Consider the following 17,018-nt stretch of genomic DNA (forward strand, 5'->3'; position numbering starts at 1 on the left):
GAGTAAATATGTACGTGTGTGTGTGTGTATGTATAACAGAGGCGGAGTAGGAGACAATCGTCCCTACACCAACATAATATGTAGTGCACAATTTGCAATATACAGGGTTTGTCAAAAGTGTGGAAACCCCTAAATATCTCACAAACGGTGCATTTTAGAAAAAAATGTTTCAGGCAAAAGTTGTTTGGTTTCAAAGGGGCCATAAGACGGTACCATTGGTTTGACCTTGAAGAGTCATTTGAAGGTCACGTGAAGGTCACTTCAATTTTTTTAAATGGAATACCCTATATATTTTTGCACACTCTTGTAGCTTATCTCGAGAGCTTTCCAAAACACTATAATTAAGTACCTTTTCGTTAAGTACTTTTTTAGTTATGAGGCTTGAAATAATTTCTTAATTTTACATAAACCGTAAAATATTTTGTAAAATATTTATCTTACCTTAATACTTTTACGTACAAAATAATGAGAGGAATCAATTGGTATAAAGAAAACACATAGTTGTTTTGAAGAAAAAATGTGTAATTTGCAATTAACAATTCCATATTTTTTCTTAAAAACAACTATGTGTTTTCTTTACACCAATTGATTCCTCTCATTATTTTCTACATAAAAGTATTAAGGTAAGATAATCGAAAAATGAATATTTTACAAGATATTTTACGGTTTATGTAAAATTAAGAAATTATTTCAAGCCTCATAACTCAAAAAGTACTTAACGAAAAGGTACTTAATTATAGTGTTTTGGAAAGCTCTCGAGATAAGCTACAAGAGTGTGCAAAAATATATAGGGTATTCCATTTAAAAAAATTGAAGTGACCTTCACGTGACCTTCAAATGACTCTTCAAGGTCAAACCAATGGTACCTTCTTATGGCCCCTTTAAAACCAAACAACTTTTGCCTGAAACATTTTTTTCTAAAATGCACCGTTTGTGAGATATTTAGGGGTTTCCACACTTTTGACAAACCCTGTATGATGTTACAGACTTGGCTATCATAATAGTGCATGTAAAATTATATGCATTTATTTTCATAATATAATATAAATATTTAAAAAGATACAAAAGAGCAACTGTGACATATATGTACACTTTTTTCTAATAAAATTATAAATATATATTTATTGAAATTTGTAATAATAATTAAATAAATGTAGAATAAATAAATGTAGAACAAATAAAAGTAGAAATAAATAAATGTAGAATAACTTGTTATAATTTTTAAAATAGAATAGTTTATAATTTAATCATTTTTTATAAAATTGTGTTGCTAATTTCAAGTATTATTATCCAGTATCTTACCATTTCAATTTTTTTCTTTTCAGTCCTCATTTTCTTTATTTTTTTGATTTATTTAAGTATCTTTTTGACACACAATGACGATCGTAATTGTATTTATACGGCGTCGTATACTCACATATCATGCATGAAAATGTTTTCCATTTTTTTTCTTCATTTTTTTAATCATTTTCTTCACTTTTTTCATTTTCGTCCTGCTTTCTGGACCTGCCAGTTGTATCTTTATCCGTTTGTTTCTCTTTTAATGGCATCCTTTTTTTTGTTGTGGTAAAACATCTGTATCAGACTGGCAGCAACTTGAAAGCAATCATGGGCTCCTTCGTGTGAGACGTGATGATCCCGCAGCTGTAGTTATGGTCGTTTTTGGCATTTTTTTTTTCGATTTCAGACTTTCCTTTCGAATTTTTTTTCGAATTTTTTTTCAATTAGGCACTCGATGTTTAGGCACAATTGTTAATTGTGCAAATTTATATTGTCCGTAAGCACAAGCAAAAAAGATCTGAAAAATAAAAAAGAACAGAGCAACACGCATTCCCGCAAACAAGACCAAGCTACCAAGCAAGGAAAAAAGAATAAAAGAAAATTAATAATTGATAATGCAAAATGTACATACATGCAGAGACCGCAATAAAAGAACCACGTCTTCATGTAAAAGAACGAAGAAAGAGCGAAAGCACATATCGATGAAATCAGAATCAGAGAGTTTAGAGTGATGTGTCGCCGGCCAAATGGCGCAATAGACTGAGTTACAGGAAGCAAAGGAATCTCGAAGACAGGAGAGAGAGAGAGGGAGAGCGTAATACAGGAGCGGAACACAAAAGAAGTTTAGCCCACTTTCTCACGTGCAGAGAAAGATTTTATAATAGGCAGATAAGCCTTATCTAAATTAACAGTGCCATTCTGAACATTTATGCTATTTTTTTGCCATGTAATATAAGTCATTTCAGAAATTATTCTTCTAAGATACGAAGGATCCTCGTCCAATATTTTTACCTCGTTTCATTTGAATTCATGTCCCTCGAGTCGGTGATTAGAAACCACAGAGAAGGATTCAGCGGGTTTGTTAATGTTAGATTTATGTTCTTTAATTCTAGTAGTAAGTTGTCTACTAGTTTGTCCTACGTACGAGGCGGTGCAATCTTTGCACTTAATTTCATAGACGACGTTGGCATGATTTAATTTCGATAACGGATCTTTATACTGAAAGACTACGGTTAGAGTGGCCGCGGTTCTCTGTGAGGGTAACCACGCCGTCAGAAAAATAGACGAGCCGGGAGAGGAATACCTGAGAATTGAGATATCGGGTTCGAAGACTCAATAAACGATTCGGATAAATACTCAGATAGAACTGTATATTCTCGCAAAACTCTAGCACCGCGAACAAAGCCATTAACGCGCGCCCACACAAAAGCTACTGCTCTCTCTCTCTCTCACTCTCGCTTCGCCGTGGCGCACTCGCGCCATCGGAACCGCACGCCAGCGCCATCATGGTCGTACGTCTGCACTATCGCATGGCTTACAGTTCGACCATCCTGACATGTCATTCGTCTCGAATGAATACACAATCAGGCTAAAAATAAATTTTCAAAACAAGACATAAACTATAAAAAAGCATATTACATGCTTAGGCAACTAAAAAAAAAAAAAAAAAAACTTTAAACTTAACTTAAAATAAATACCGCATATGGTATAAAAAAGTGCGAATAACATAACTGTACGATATGCGCTTGATATAACTTAATACTAATTTTAAAACTATAATTTACATAATTACAAGTAGTAAGTCTAGGCCGGTTCTAACCCAGGGGCTCCGAGGGGGGGTGAGGGGCGAGGGGGAACCGGCGGGGGGGGGTGACGTCACGGGGGGGGGTGATGACGTCACGCGGGGGGGGTGACGTCACGCGGGATGACGTCGCGCGGGGGGGGGGGTGATGACGTCACGCGGGGGGGGGTGACGTCACGCGGGGGATGATGACGTCACGTGCGGGGGATGATGACAACGTCACATGCGGGGGATGATGACGTCACGTGCGGGGGATGATGACGTCACGTGCGGGGGATGATGACGTCACGCGCGGGTAGGGGAGGTCCGCGGCGCGACCGGTGGACGAGGGGGTCCGCGCGGGTAGGGGGGATCCGCGGCGCGAGCGATGGACGAGGGGGTCCGCGCGGGTAGGGGGGATCCGCGGCGCGACCGATGGACGAGGGGGTCCGCGCGGGTAGGGGGATCCGCGGCGCGAGCGATGGACGAGGGGGTCCGCGCGGGTAGGGGGGGATCCGCGGCGCGACCGATGGACGAGGGGGTCCGCGAGGAGAAGGGGGATCCGCGGCGGGCCCGCGATGTGTCCACGTGTGAGAAGGACGGTGCACTGGTTTGAAAAGGATAGCGTAAAGTGTGTGAAGAGGACAGTGCGACAAGGATGGCATCAACGTGTGACAAGGACGACATCAACATACGACAAGGATGACGTCAACGTGGAACAAGGACGACGCATTGTAAGATGCTGCATAGGTGGGAGAAGGACGACGCAAAGGTAAGTGAGTGATAGCGACGAGCTTGTGAATGAGAGAGAACGATAATAGCGCGAAGAGAACGCATACGAAAGAGAACTATAATATCGCGAGAACAACGTATGCGAGAGAGAACGATAATAGCTAAGATAACGCGTGCGAGCGAGAACGAAGATATCGCGAGACTTACAACTAACGCGAGACTTATTGTTAGAACGATAGCGCGTACGAAAGAGAGAGAGAGAACGATAAATTCTTACAACTAGCGCAAGAGAGACGCAAAGGATGGGAACGCAAGGAGAGGCGCGTAAATAAATACATTTCTTTTCAATACTAAATATAAAATTTATTTAAATGTGTGCGTGTATTATACAATTTGTGTGTGTGTGTGTGTGTGTGTGTGTGTGTGTGTGTCTAATAAAATAATAATATAATATAAAATATAAAATATAAAATTTAAATATATAATAAAAATATATAATATAAAATAAAAAAAAAATATATATATATATATATATATATATATATATATATATATATATAAGGGGGAGGGGGCGATGCGCCGGGCTAAGGGGAGGCCGCTTCTGGAACAGAAATAGATGCAGCGTTAATAGAAATATATTACGATAAGATTTATAAAAAACACTTACATCTGTCAATCCATTCCTCTTGTTTTTCCTCATTCTCCTCATGTTCCTCTTCTTCCTGTTCCTCTTCTTCCTGCTCCTCATTCTCCCCTTCTCTTTCCCCATCCTCCTCTTCCTCCTCTTCTCTTTCCCCATCCTCCTCTTCCTCCTCTTCTCTTTCCTCTTCCTCATCCTCTTCTCTTTCCTCTTCCTCCTCCTGCTCCTCTTCTTCTATGACCCATTCCTCTATTTCTTCATGGGGCTCTTCCCCGAAGAGCCGCCGCAGGTCGAAAATATCTTCGACCTGGCGACTCTCCGGGGTGTCGCCCCACATATATAAAAAGTGGCTTCTCCTAGCCCGACGCACCGTCCTCACCCATTGCCTCCTTTCAATATTGATGAAGCCCGGTATCCGGACTTCATCCTGAAACTATATCAAAAATATTTATTTAAAAATACACAATTTTTACAATTTTTATAAAATAATCATAATACATTCAATACTTACATTCCATAGGAACATCAGCTTTAAGAACACAACACATAATATATCGAATAATGTTTTTTTCCATACAGGGTATATATTTACGCGATCCATTATTTTTTTTTTTTTTTTTTTTTTAACTTTTACACGTACACGATTCAGAACTTCTAAACTCTTTCTGACGAGGCAACGAGGTCCCGGCACGAGGTTTTATAGTAGAGATGCGACATTATCACCATATCAAAAACGCGTCGTAAGACAAAAGTACGGTCCCATGCAACTCAGCGTGGTATATAATATAATATAATATTAATATTATCATATCGCGACTTTGTGAGGAGACAAACGTCTCGGTATGAAACTTTAGAATAAGGACGTATCATTATCGCTTTACCAAAAACGCCTCGTAAGACAAAAGTATGCATGATATAATATAACATTATAATATAATGTGTCAACCCTGCTCGAACGGTCATCGAACGGAAATAAGCGACTATCGAACGCAAACGAACAGTCATCGAACGGAAATGAACGACCGTTGAACGGCTATCGAACGGTCATCGAACGAAAACGAACGACTGTCGAACGCAAACGAACGCTCGTCGAACAGCAATTGAACGGCTATCGAACGGTCATCGAACGGAAACGAACGACTGTCGAACGCAAACGAACGCTCGTCGAACGGAAATGAACGACCGTCGAACGGTAATCGAACGGAAACGAACGCTCGTTGAACGGTAATTGAACGGTCATCGAACGGAAACGAACGACTGTCGAACGCAAACGAACGGTCATCGAACGGAAATGAACGACCGTTGAACGGCTATCGAACGGTCATCGAACGAAAACGAACGACTGTCGAACGCAAACGAACGCTCGTCGAACAGCAATTGAACGGCTATCGAACGGTCATCGAACGGAAACGAACGACTGTCGAACGCAAACGAACGCTCGTCGAACGGAAATGAACGACCGTCGAACGGTAATCGAACGGAAACGAACGCTCGTTGAACGGTAATTGAACGGTCATCGAACGCTCGTCGAACGGAAATGAACGACCGTCGAACGGTAATCGAACGGAAACGAACGCTCGTTGAACGGTTGTCGAACGGTAATTGAACGGTCATCGAACGGAAATGAACGCCCGTCGAACGGTAATTGAACGGTAATCGAACGGAAACGAACGCTCGTCGAACGGAAATGAACGCCCGTCGAACGGAAACGAACGGTAATCGAACGGAAACGAACGCCCGTCGAACGGAATCAAACGGAAATGAACGGTTGTCGAACGGAAATGAACAACTGTTGAAAGGAAATCAACGACTATCGAACGCAAAACTATATTCAATTATCAAATATTTAAATATTTTATCATATACCACAATATAGTATCGAAATACAATATCTGTGGCAGCTGTGTCGCGTACGGAAACACGATACTGCACACGTACATAGATAGAGATGAGGAAAGAAAGGAGAGAATAAGAAAGACGATAAAAATATATTGCATCATCAATTTATTATAAATATGGATTCGACGAATCATTATCATGATGTTTCAACCACCAATTATAAATCTTAAATACATTTTCTAAGGCACAATTTTTTACATGATTTTCACAACGTACAGTATTCTTAACATCTAACTTATTTAAAGAAGCTACATCCTCATAATCTGCATCCAAAGTTTCGATAATCACATCGTTTCTCGCATCATTGTCCAGTATATCGGCTAGCCATTGCCGTTTTTCATGCCCTTTAACGTACACGAGAGATGACGCATCATCATCCTCCCCCGTTGCACCCATCACCGCCGTCGTAATTAAACGTTTCGATTTCCAATATGAAACGTGTCCATCATTCCATGATAATCCATGATGATTTTTCATCAACCATAAAACCTGACATCTCTCAGATTTTGTGAGCATGTGCCATGGTTCGGGACATGTAAAAATGTAATGAGAAAGTATGGATCCCTTTCTCAGAACAGCAGCTTCCTTCACGACAAAATTTTTGTCAACGATAAATCCTTGTAGATCCACAAACGTTGGCACAGCCATGATGACAAGATCCGATCGCAGACTGATGTCGATCGTCAAACATCTCAATCTTTTATATTTTTTCATATGCAATGGAGGGGATATTTGCTGACTTATGTAATTTTGCGGACTACATTGGTCAATGGATTATATTCGACAACCCGATCGTGCAAGATGAGACAATAGGCGGTAGTATTCGCTGATATATTTTCCCTGCATTCAAACTCTATTCTCACGTCCACGGTAGCAGTTTTGACAGACTCGTTTTGTCGCGAGCAATCAATGACCGCGAGAGGACCGCAATGTAGAAACTTTGAAATGGTTAATAGCGTGGTGCTGTTATCGCATCCATAATAAGATTTGCGAAAACGAGAGTACATGTTGAATAGAACGGCGAATCTATTTTTTTCAAAATCTAAATTTAAATCATCGTAGGGATAAAATTCCGAGTTTAAATAGAGTTTAACGTTGGCCAATTTGCAGTCATCGAACAATGTAACATCTTGTGACACTGAATTCTTTTTACCAGTTTGCAGTGCAAAGATCACGTATCGTGGTTTCTCTAGCTGGGAGGCAGCTTTCACGGTCCATGAATGCTTAGTCGTGCTATGCAGCAGAGGAAATTCGTATAGATCCCAAGATCTGAAACTCATGTTCAAGTATCGTCCGCTTTCCAACATTCGCAACATCGACAATTTATTAATCTCATTCAATATAACATGAGGCATACGCCACTGTATCTTGAGTAATTCAATCTCTGCTTCCGACGATGGGTGTCCGAATAGACAATTATTATCGTTGCGCGAACGTATCAAAATCAATTCATGACGAGCGTTAATCACAACGCGTTTATAATCTTCACAAAATCCCAGCAGCATGTTGAGCGGTACGCAATAGTTGAAATAATTTTTGTCACCATTGTACGTCAAATCCCACGCAGCGTTCTTCAAGTTTATACTTTTCTGATGCGTTAGAGAGACATAATTTTTGAGCGTCGAAGTTATTCCAACATTTCTGTTGTGATCAATCTCTACTCCGTCGAGTTCGTATCGAAGCTCATCAAACATGAATGCGACACAATTGTTTCCCAATACAACCTTCATTTCATCATTCGCTTTACGCACATTAAACCTTCCCTCGATGTAAAGAAAGCTTTCACACGGTAACGTGTACAAATCCTGATGTTGTATAGGTATTCGTATCTCGTCGCTGTATCCAAGCGTCGTATTGGCGTACGGATTGTATGTATGAGTCTCAATCTTGACGATGCGATCGTCAAAGACTGGCTCACCTCCGATATTCAAAATATCAATCATTCTTTTCGTACGATGAATCCCAATGATTTTAAAAATTCACGATTCAACGCGCTCAACTTCTTCTTAATGGCTATCTTATTATTGTCACCCGATACCGCAATAGTATTGTCCCTCGTAAAAGTATTGTCTCTCGCGTGCTCCGTTTCGTTCAGCACGAGCATACTATGTTTGTCGCCGCCGTATATGCAATCTTACGGTAATTTCCTCTCCTCGAAAATCGAGCAATCGACCTCTTTGATCCACAATACGTATCGTTAAATCCGTAATGCTCCGTACGATGATCGGCAGGTAAATGATCTGTGCTGGCGTTTCCGATATCTTATATCCTGGTGGTACGCTCGGTGAAAATTCATGTATTGTGTGTACGCGCATGCCATTGCTGTACGCACCAGTAGTCACGTTACATTCTATACGAATAATATTTACGTTTATAATATTAACCGGTTCGTCCGATTCGTACCACTCGCGAGGTTGCAATATACGATTCGATGAGAATCCAAGCAAGGATCCTACATTGTCGGGTTTGGTAAAGTTTATTCTGTAGGCACATTTGATTTCGCTCTTTAGCGTGCTATGATTGGCGCGAAGCGCTATTGGATATTCCTCATCATAATCGTTTTCAACATCTCTGGAAAGGTGTTCATCTTGCAAAATTGCACGTTTGAGATAGTCATTTATAGCGTGCAATTCGTACGATCCTTCGGGAATCGTAATTTCTTTGTCGTCGTTGCCAAAGTAAAATTTATTATTCGAAAAATTTACGTTTGGTATCATATGATAAGTTTCAAAATCCGTTAATCCAAGCTCGTAATCGGCATCAGTCAAATCTATAGCGGGAAAATAGCTTACAGCGAGAACGCTGCTTCTGCCAGTCAACGTAAGTGTCAGTGACATGTCGAACGAATACTGAGTCGTGACGATGGATTGTCAGGCTTTAAATTGATCGTCGACTGTTTGAAGAAATTTTAAACACAACTGTCCACAGATGCTCTGATTGTAACTTTGATAAGATGCATAATTGTATTCAATTTTCACTCGTCCGAAATATCGCACAAGTTCCTTAGGTGGTCGAAGGTTTCCAAAACTGTCGAAATATACGACACGATCTCCCCTCTTTGCGTATGCTACCCAATGAGTACCGGGACCATCAACGTCATCCAAATTGACGATACCGCTCTCGTTTCGTCGTACACCGCTTATTGGTAAATTATTGCGCATGAAAACACCTCTAAAGAACGGTATGTGCATACGTTTCACCAATTGTTCCAATTGCACGTTAGTTGTCGCACCCGTAGGCATTTTTAATGTTTTTTCGACGTTTTTTTTTTTCTCTTAGACTTTGTTGAGAATCCCTGTCCACGCTTGTACGGAGCGAGATAAAGTCCGCGACCTTCCATAGCGCGATTGTGACGCTGCAACTCTTCCAGCTGACGTTGCGCCGCCTTGCTATCGTTTACCGCCTTTGCGATTCCCGCCGCACCGCCGGCCAAAGAACCGACAACTCCCAACAACGGTAAAAGTGGTAAAATACCACCACGTTTCGCTACTGGAAGTATTCGTTTTTTCCTCCTCTTTGTCGTCGATGGCTTTTTCATCCCCATGCCGAGTTTTGTCTTTGCCTTCATTGCCGCCCAAACAGTCGTAGCGGCTGCTCTTTCGCCAAGAGTCGAATCCCTCGCGGTAATGCGTTCTCGCGCTCTTGCAGCTAGTATGCGATCCGCGACGTGTCGTTGACCGAGGTCGTTGCTTCGCGAGTAAGCAATGTCGTGCTCGCGACAAGCGGCGTCCAATGGATTGACGCCTCGATCGCCTCTAGCCAATCGTTTCTCTAATCGTGTTCCCGGGCCGCAAAACTGATAACCGGGAATATGTAATTCGATGGGAAGCGCGTTTATCGCACGATTTAAGAGACCGCTACCTCTTACGATTCTCGCTGACATTCGTAGCAATCTTTTATTAACGGTGGCGGACCGTCGATGTGCGTTCGCTGCCACGGCTGATTGTAATGTCGCATGCACGAACGATATTGTCGAACCTCCGAATCAGCTTTTATATATTCTGGAAGCTTGTCCCACAATCGTTCCACGTAATCACCAAAATTTTGTAGTAAAACAATCTTTGGGATATACTGCAGTTGTTCAGCGGTAAGCCGGAAAATGTCTCTTTCATCCGACAGAAGGAGAAACATTTTGATACTGAACGGTTTCGAGTTGAGACACCTCTATAAATAGGTCTCCCCCTCGTGATCATTTGCAAAATTGATTCGAAAGAGAAAACATGCGGTTCGTGCGACAAGCGCGGATAATCAAAGTATCAAATTTCGATGATAGACTAATATCGGAGAAAAAAGTACGCAAGCATGGAAACATGCTACCGACTACTATACGCGGTATCGTTTGCGGCCCTTCAAACTGCGGTAAGACAAACGTGTTGATTAGTTTGATAGAAAGTCCATATGGTGTACGTTTCGAGAACATGTACGTATACTCGAAATCGCTTCAACAACCGAAATATAGATATTTGGAAAATTTACTAGCACCTATAGACGAAATTGGTTATTTTACATTCTCTAATAACAGCGATGTCATTCCACCGAGCGAGGCGCTTCCGAATTCCATCTTTATCTTTGATGACGTGGCATGTGACAAGCAAGATACGATAAGAGAATACTTTGCAATGGGTCGACACTCGAGCGTCGACTGTTTCTATCTTTGTCAAACGTACGCCAAGATACCTAAGCATCTTATACGCGATAATGCGAATCTTTTGATTTTATTTAAACAAGATGGTACAAATTTGAAACATGTGTACAACGATCATGTAAATACCGACATGTCTTACGATGATTTCCGCGCATTGTGTCAGAAATGTTGGCAACGCAAATATGGCTTCGTAGTCATTGATAAAGACAGCATGTTGATCAATGGACGATATAGAAGAGGATTTAACGATTTCGCGATACCGTAAAGCGATCAGTCGTCATCGACACATCGATCGAGCATCATGAACGGCGATCATGAAAAGATTGCGATAGAGATTGCAAAAATGAGCGAATCAATTCGCAAAAAATATCGCGCTTTGAAAACTGGTAAAATGGAGGAAGACGTTGCATTGGAAAGACAATTTAAGCCAATTACCGAACCTTTAAAACAGCTTATCGAAAATACTGTGGAATCTGATGCGCCGAAAATTGAACCATTGAGTTTAACGTTTGGAGAGAAGCACGAGGAAAAAATAAAAGAGTCGAAGCAAGGAATAAAGCGAGCACGGATAAATATGCCGATAAACGATTCGCCGATATATTCGACACCGAATCGATCAAAACGAAGGAAACAATTTTCTAATATGGCTACTGTTTCTACTCCGATAAAAGTACAACCGCGTCAAACAATGCCATCCCCGTCCGTCGAAGAAATTTATGAGACCACGCCCGATTCGTTTGTAACATCGGTCCGACATGAATTAGAAACGTCCGAAGGTCAGAAAACGTTCCGAGATCATTTTGGTCCACTAGCGCAAAAATATATAGGAGCTATCATGAGTGTTGATAAAAATAAGAGTATGGATTACGTCTACGGTGTTAAATTTACCAGCGAAGGAATGATGCTCGGTGATAAACGTTTCGATGTGGACATGGAAGATAATATAATTATCGATGGAATAAAATATACGGGATCCGAAGGTATCTACGATTTGATTTTTAGAAAATTTCCCAATCATAAAAAATACACTCAAGACGATTTGTATAAATATCAAAGTATATTAAAAGCAACAAATGCGCATAAACGTGACAACAAAGTTAATAATCCTATTAAAAGTAACAAAGGATACAAGTACAAATATATAATTGCACCATTATTCCCCGATAGAAAGGTGGGAAGAGGTATAGACGCGCCGCACACCATGACGCTAAGCGACAACATGATCGATTACGTGCATTGGAACGATCCCAACGAATTGGTAAATCGTTTGCGATTGCTGGACGCCTCGCGTCGAGCCGGCAACAATGCTCACGACAATGAAATCTTGTCAATTATCGAAGAACTTCGCGAGGCTGGCATTATTATAAATTAAACTATGCGTCAACGATACATGTCATTCGGTCAAAGTTCTCGGTACTGAAATGTCGATTAATAAATTTGGATTATCGCTCGGAACGTCGAATAATTTGTACTATCAATGGAATGGATTATTGAGAAATTACGTTCGCGATAACGCTCTCTGCCAGACTACTACCGGCTTTGACGCAAGGTCGCGCAAGATTCAACGTGTAGCGCAACCGGAAACTGATACTGACGCCGTCAACAAACGATACGTGGATAAACTTTTGAGAGATCGACAGGGAGAAATTGAACAAAAAATTATCACGCTTGAAACACACGTGCAGGCGCTACGAATAATGATGGACGAGATAAAGAATGTGCTGAGATATGCAACATCTGACTCGACATAGTAAACGAGAGATACTAATATCGCAATATTAATTATGCCTCGATCAAACGTGCGAAAGAAGATAAACACCTCCGAAAAGCGACAACTTGTCGAGGAACTACATGCTCCGGCGAGAAGAAATTTTCCACGAAGACGCGTCATTGTACGCGGATACGACGATCTGTGGCAGGCGGACGTGGTTGACATGCGTTCGTATTCTCGACTCAACAAGGGTCATAAATACATACTCACAGTTATCGATGTGTTGAGCAAGTATGCGTGGGCCGTACCGCTCAAGAGTAAGAGCGGAAACGAAATGTCCGAAACGATCGCAAAGATTATTGGAGACGATAAAAGGTGTCCGAAAAATTTTCAAACCGACAGAGGAAAAGAATTTTACAACGCGAGTGTGCAGAAACTCATGAAGAAACACAACATTAATCATTACTCGACGTATTCCATTATGAAAGCCTCGGTCGCGGAACGATTCAACCGTACTTTGAAAAACAATATGTGGAAAATGTTTACGCTCAACGGAAATTACAAATGGATCGACAAGCTATCTCGACTTGTTGCAGAGTACAATACGCGAAAACATCGCACTATCGGTATGAGACCTGCCGATGTCACTCCAGCGATCGCTGAAAAACTTTTAAATACGGTGTATAGCAACGTAAAAATTGCGGCTCCGACAAAATTTAAAGTAGGCGATTCTGTACGCGTGAGCAAATACAAGACCATCTTTGAAAAAGGTTTCACACCTAATTGGACGACCGAAGTTTTTAAGATTGTCGAGGTGCAGAAAACTAATCCCACGACATTCATACTCGAAGATTCGCGTGGAGATCCCGTCGCTGGAGGATTCTACGAATACGAATTACAACGCGTCGCTAATCCCGACGTATATCTCGTGGAAAAAATTTTGCGGGAAAAGGGTGATGATGTATACGTGAAATGGTTGGGAATGAATAAATCATACAACTCTTGGATACATAAAAATAGTGTATTATAAATATTTATTAAAATAATATACATATAAACTATATAAATAATTTAATATATAAATATTTAATAATATAAAAATACATAAAATGTATTAAATATAAGAATATATACATGGTTATGTACAAAATATACAATTAATAATAAATAAAATATACATTTATTTACAATGGTATTCTATAATGTCCCCACGGTAACGTATCGGTGGTTTCGGGTACGATATACCGCTTATCGTCGTACGGACTCAGAGCAATTTTCGTCTCGCAGATCGTGTATACTTGGTGCAGTTTAGATCGTATACACGACTGCTGACGCGTCATTTCAATTTCTTCTTTCAAACACCGCGTGTAATCGTCAAACGTTATCGTTCTCGCAACAACGTTACTCTTGACACCTTTAACTTTCTTCGTATCCTTTTTTCCATTCACTCGTAACGCGTACATCTTTGCTCTGAGCCCAACGAATTCGGTCATTATGGTACCGTTGTTTTCGTCCTTCATCAGGCCCGGTACCTTTTTATTTACAAGCGGTATACCGTACGCATTATCCACTGCATAATCGCTCGTGTCGAATCTGATGATATCGCGCTTCATATTCTCATACACATCCGCACACTCAATGTGATATATGAGACTATCCGTATCGGTGTACATTACCTGGCATTTGTCGCGATACATTGGCGTCATATACTCGTGATGAAACTCGTACAAACATGTCTTGGATATGTCGAGTATGCACATACCCACGTAAATCGGTTTGTAGAATTTCACCTCGAGTTTACGCAATTCCACAGCGATTAAGTTTTCTGAAAAAACGCTTCTGCTGTGGAAATTTGGTTTCGCAATCATTACCTCTGCACCGTACCGACCATCCCACTTTGTTAATAATTTAACATCGACACGATTGCGCACATTTTCCATCGTTTTACCAAACACTGCATTGTTCATTAATTTATATAAATTTTTTTCGAAATCATTTTTAGCCAATGTTCTAAAATGTGTATTTAATTCTATGTAATTTCGAAGCCACGGAGATTGTGAAAACTGTAAAATTCGATGTATTTTTGTAACGCGAAGACCGTGACGCGTACACTGCTGCAGGTTGCAGTAGTGTATCACGTAACGTTTCTTATCGTATAGCATTGCAAGCAGTTTGAATTCCCGCTTGCCAGGTGGTTTGTCGCGTGTCGGGCAAAACGGTAGGTCAGTGTGTGCATCGTGAAGATGTTGCGGGTACTCGAGGTCCACTTCGAGGACATAGCCTGTAGGCGAATCTAGCGCGATGGATGATACGTCAAAATTGGTCACGTCGTCGACCCATCGAAAATCGGCGTAAGGTAACGGTTGACACATTGCCCATCCGTACAAATTATTTACATCAAAGTACATCAAGTATGATGCTGGTTTCGATGGATCGTACGACTCCATGTACTTGTTATTAGCGCGAGCATATCTACCCGAACATTGACTCAGACCACCGCGTATACCACGTTCGATGAACATAACCATGTCGATGTCAGTAAGCAACTCGAACGTAATTTTCGTATGCTTCAACATGGCGTCCCACGTGTATCCGGGGAGAGTATAGTAATACGCGGGGTCGAGTCCGTAACTTTCGATACATTTATCTCGAAAGTTTTCGAAAATGTCGGCTAATAACAAGACATCAATTTTAAGATATAAATCGCTATATTCGCCTAGCGTCCGAATGGAGAATCGCGTCCAGATGTTCTCGGCGTGCGCGTAATCGCTCTCGGATACAGTGTCACCGGTCAAGGAACTGTAAAATGATTCGCGCGGTGGTAAACACGTATCTTGCAACCTATCTACCGAGTCGATGTATTCATACGGAAATACACCTTTCCGCGTTAACAAATTGAAATTTTCTGTTGATAAATTTTGATATTCTGATTTTAAAATTTTGAGTTTGTCTTTATCCAAAAACGATGCCAATTTGTCGAGACTCGATGCGAGAAATTTGAATGAATCGATGAAACGTAATTTTACATGATTTTTTGATTCTTCATCCATACAAACATCTTTTGTGAATGAAATATATTTCTCTTTTGTTATCGGAAGTAACTCGATTTTCCCTTCGAACGATGTGGCTATTTCCTCGATAATAAAGTGTGAATCATAACCTGATAAATTATGAAAAACTATGGGAATACAAAAAGATTCTTTATAATTTAAATTGCAATTTGAGTGTGCTGGACCTCTGTATCGCCCGGTTAGATGGCAATGATCGCGAACGCGTGTATCGTCTTCCACGAACGGTTTTTCGCATATATGACATTGAGTGGCGCTATGGAATTTTTCCCACTCTTCGGACGTCAAATTTACCATGGGGACATTTGTTTTTAAAATATTTTTTACACGTAACGCTAAATTTTTGAGGTCTTCGGCGAACCAAGCTATACAATCGGCGCTACGACGCGAATGATATGCCGATAAAGATTCATCATACGAACAATGTACATAGTAAGCTATACTAAATACTTGGTGATGTTGATATGCGTTTTTCTCTTCATCCATCTTGGCCAGAACGCATTCCAGGTCGGCGTAGACCACAAATGGAAGCCGCTCCTTCCGATTAAAGTTATTGAACTCGAGCCACTTGTCCTTATCGCTCGGCAATCGGACAGCGCAATCGTTCATCTTTCCACAGTCGACCGTATGCAACTGCAACTTGGCGTCCGAATCAAAGTAATGTAAGCATCTGTAAAAGAAAAATTTTTTAAAGATTTATATACAATTTGCTACATAACTTATAATTATTCAAATAATATAAATTAAACTTACCGGTCGCAGATATATTTCTTGTGCTCCTTTTTGCTCAATTGTGAGCTCACGAGCCGGGATAAATTCTTAATCCAAGTGAAATGTCCGACGCTGTTGTCGTCTTCAATGTACAGCAAGTTGATATGCTTATCCTGCTTCTGCTGCGAAAGACGCATCGGGACAATGCTGTTCTTGTCTTCGATGCTGTACACATTTATAGAAATGTCATTGGCAAGTTCAAAATTTTTTATTTGGTTCACAGTCACTGGAAACTCAATGTTCTGGAGATTCAGCACTGTCGTGTAATGTGGGTACGATGATTCCCGTTCCGCCTTTCTTTCGGCGGGGTATAGTGCGGCGACCACTGCCCACGCGAAACATGCATTGTCCTTTGATTGTACATTAATCACCGCTCTTTTCAACATAATCTCCCGCGGTAACTTAATGTGACATCCCGCACGCATAGGATTATACTTATTTATATTTACAGTTAAATTTAATATTCGCGACAAAGCCCACCCGCTGTCGCG

Source organism: Camponotus vicinus, unplaced genomic scaffold (genome assembly GCF_025532165.1).
Source record: "Camponotus vicinus isolate PSW18456_S1 unplaced genomic scaffold, iyCamVici1.0 SCAF_10, whole genome shotgun sequence".
In the NCBI taxonomy this organism is placed as follows: domain Eukaryota; kingdom Metazoa; phylum Arthropoda; class Insecta; order Hymenoptera; family Formicidae; genus Camponotus; species Camponotus vicinus.